At 43.2% G+C, this 3,275-nt stretch overlaps 1 non-coding gene across 1 annotated transcript; it reads right to left on the reverse strand.

Moving 5' to 3' along the window:
- Positions 1-414: 414 nt before the first annotated feature.
- LOC112767924 (small nucleolar RNA R71) lies at positions 415-522 on the reverse strand. The gene has a single exon (XR_003185364.1). It is a non-coding gene; the product is annotated as a small nucleolar RNA R71 (small nucleolar RNA).
- Positions 523-3,275: the final 2,753 nt, after the last annotated feature.

A 3,275-nucleotide genomic window follows, 5' to 3' on the forward strand; every position in this document is an offset into this window, starting at 1 on the left:
TTCGAACAAGTAAAGGAGAAGGCAGCCGAACCCAACAACAATGCAAGGAGAATGCTTGGTGACTTTACTGCACCTAATTCCAATTTACATGGAAGAAGCATCTCCATTCCTGCCATTGGAGCAAACAACTTTGAGCTGAAACCTCAATTAGTTTCTCTGATGCAGCAGAACTGCAAGTTTCATGGACTTCCATCTGAAGATCCTTTTCAGTTCTTAACTGAATTCTTGCAGATATGTGATACTGTTAAGACTAATGGAGTAGATCCTGAAGTCTACAGGCTTATGCTTTTCCCTTTTTCCGTAAGAGACAGAGCTAGATTATGGTTGGATTCTCAACCCAAAGACAGCCTGAACTCTTGGGATAAGCTGGTCACGGCTTTCTTAGCCAAGTACTTTCCTCCTCAAAAGCTGAGCAAGCTTAGAGCTGATGTTCAAACCTTCAGACAGAAAAATGGTGAATCCCTCTATGAAGCTTGGGAAAGATACAAACAGCTGACCAAAAAGTGTCCTTCTGACATGCTTTCAGAATGGACCATCCTTGATATATTCTATGATGGTTTATCTGAGCTATCAAAGATGTCACTGGACACTTCTGCAGGTGGATCCATTCACCTAAAGAAAACGCCTGCAGAAGCTCAAGAACTCATTGACATGGTTGCTAATAACCAGTTCATGTACACTTCTGAAAGGAATCCTGTGAGCAATGGGACGCCTATGAAGAAGGGAGTTCTTGAAGTTGATACTCTGAATGCCATATTGGCTCAGAATAAAATATTGACTCAGCAAGTCAATATGATCTCTCAGAGTCTGCATGGAATGCAAGCTGCATCCAACAGTACTCAAGAGGCATCTTCTGAAGAAGAAGCTTATGATCCTGAAAACCCTGCAATAGCAGAGGTAAATTATTTAGGTGAACCTTATGGAAATACCTATAACTCATCATGGAGAAATCATCCAAATTTCTCATGGAAGGATCAAAAGCCTCAACAAGGCTTTAATAATGGTGGAAGAAACAGGTTTAGCAATAATAAACCTTTTCCATCATCCACTCAGCAACAGACAGAGAACTCTGAACAAAATACTTCTAATTTGGTAAACTTAGTCTCTGATCTGTCTAAGGCTACTGTAAGTTTCATGAATGAAACAAGATCTTCCATTAGAAATTTGGAAGCACAAGTGGGCCAGCTGAGTAAAAGGATCACTGAAATCCCTCCCAGTACTCTCCCAAGCAATACAGAAGAGAACCCAAAAGGAGAGTGCAAGGCCATTGACATAAGCACCATGGCCGAACCTACAAGGGGAGTGGAGGACGTGAATCCCAAGGAGGAAGACCTCCTGGGACGTCTAGTGATCAATAAGGAGCTTCCCTCTAAGGAACCTAAGGACTCTGAGGCTCATCTAGAGACCATAGAGATTCCATTGAACCTCCTTATGCCCTTCATTAGCTCTGATGAGTATTCCTCTTCTAAAGAGAATGAGGATGTTACTGAAGAGCAAACTGCCAAGTTTCTTGGTGCAATCATGAAGCTGAATGCCAAATTATTTGGCATTGATACTTGGGAAGTTGAACCTCCCTTGTTCATCAATGAACTAAGTGATCTGGATCAACTGACATTGCCTTAGAAGAGACAAGATCCTGGAAAGTTCATAATACCCTGTACCATAGGCACCATGATCTTTAAGGCTCTATGTGACCTTGGTTCAGGAATAAACCTCATGCCCCTCTCTGTAATAGAGAAACTGGGAATCTATGGGGTGCAAACTGCTAAAATCTCATTAGAGATGGCAGACAATTCAAGAAAACAGGCTTATGGACAAGTAGAGGAAGTGTTAGTAAAGGTTGAAGGCCTTTACATCTCTGCTGATTTCATAGTCCTGGATACTGGAAAGGAAAAGTATGAATCCATCATCCTAGGAAGACCTTTCCTGGCCACAGCAAGAGCTGTGATTGATGTTGACAGAGGTGAAATAGTCCTTCAATAGAATGAGGACTCCCTTGTGTTTAAAACTCAAGGATCTCCCTCTGCAACTATGGAGAGGAAGCAGAAAAAGCTTCTCTCAAAGCAGAGTCAACCAGAGCCCCCACAGTCAAACTCTGAGTTTGGTGTTGGGAGGCCACAACCAAACTCCAAGTTTGGTGTTGAACTCCCATATCCAAACTCTAAGTTTGGTGTTGGAGAGTCTCAACAAAGCTCTGCACATCTGTGAGGCTCCATGAGAGCCCACTGTCAAGCTATTGACATTAAAGAAGCGCTGGTTGGGAGGCAACCCAATTTTTATTTATCTAACTATATTTTTCTTAGTTATATGTCTTTGTAGGTTCATGATCATGTGGAGTCACAAAATAAATATAAAAATTGAAAACAGAATCAAAAACAGCAGAAGAAAAATCACACCCTGGAGAAGTATCTATCTGGCGTTCAGCACCAGAACAGAGCATGGTTCTGGTGCTGAACGCCCAAAATGGGCAGCTTCTGAGTGCTGAACGCCAGAACAGGCATGGTTCTGGCGTTGCACACAAATGGGCGTTGAACGCCCGAAATGGCCACCAACCTGGCGCTGAACGCCCAGAATTGTGTGCAAAGGCATTTTTACATGCCTAATGGGTGCAGGGATGTAAATCCTTGAACACCTCAGGATCTGTGGACCCTACAGGATCCCCACTTACCTCCACTTACTTCTTCTCACCACTCTCTTTCACACAACCCCATAAATACTCTTCCCCAAAAACCCTTCACCAATCACCTCAATCTCTCTTCCCCATCACCTCTTCACCACTCACATCCATCCACTCTTCCCCATAAACCTACCTCATAAACCCCACCTACCTTCAAAATTCAAAACCAATTTCCCACCCAAACCCACTCATATGGCCGAAACCTTCCCCCCCTCCCTTCCCTATATAAAGCCCTCCATTCTTCTTCAAATTCACACAACACAACCCCTCTACACCCTTCTTGGCCGAACCACATCCCTTTCTCCCTCTCCTCCATTTCTTCTTCTTCTTCATCTATTCTTTCTTTTATTGCTCGAGGGCGAGCAAAATTCTAAGTTTGGTGTGGTAAAAGCATAAGCTTTTCGTTTTTGCATTACCATTGATGGCACCTAAGACCGGAGAATCCTCTAGAAAGGGGAAAGGGAAGACAAAAGCTTCCACATCCGAGTCATGGGAGATGGAAAGGTTCATCTCCAAAGCCCATCAAGACCACTTCTATGATGTTGTGGCCAAGAAGAAGGTGATCCCTGAGGTCCCTTTCAAACTCAAAAGAAATGAG

The sequence above is a fragment of the Arachis hypogaea genome, chromosome 17, assembly GCF_003086295.3.
Source record: "Arachis hypogaea cultivar Tifrunner chromosome 17, arahy.Tifrunner.gnm2.J5K5, whole genome shotgun sequence".
Taxonomy (NCBI): domain Eukaryota; kingdom Viridiplantae; phylum Streptophyta; class Magnoliopsida; order Fabales; family Fabaceae; genus Arachis; species Arachis hypogaea.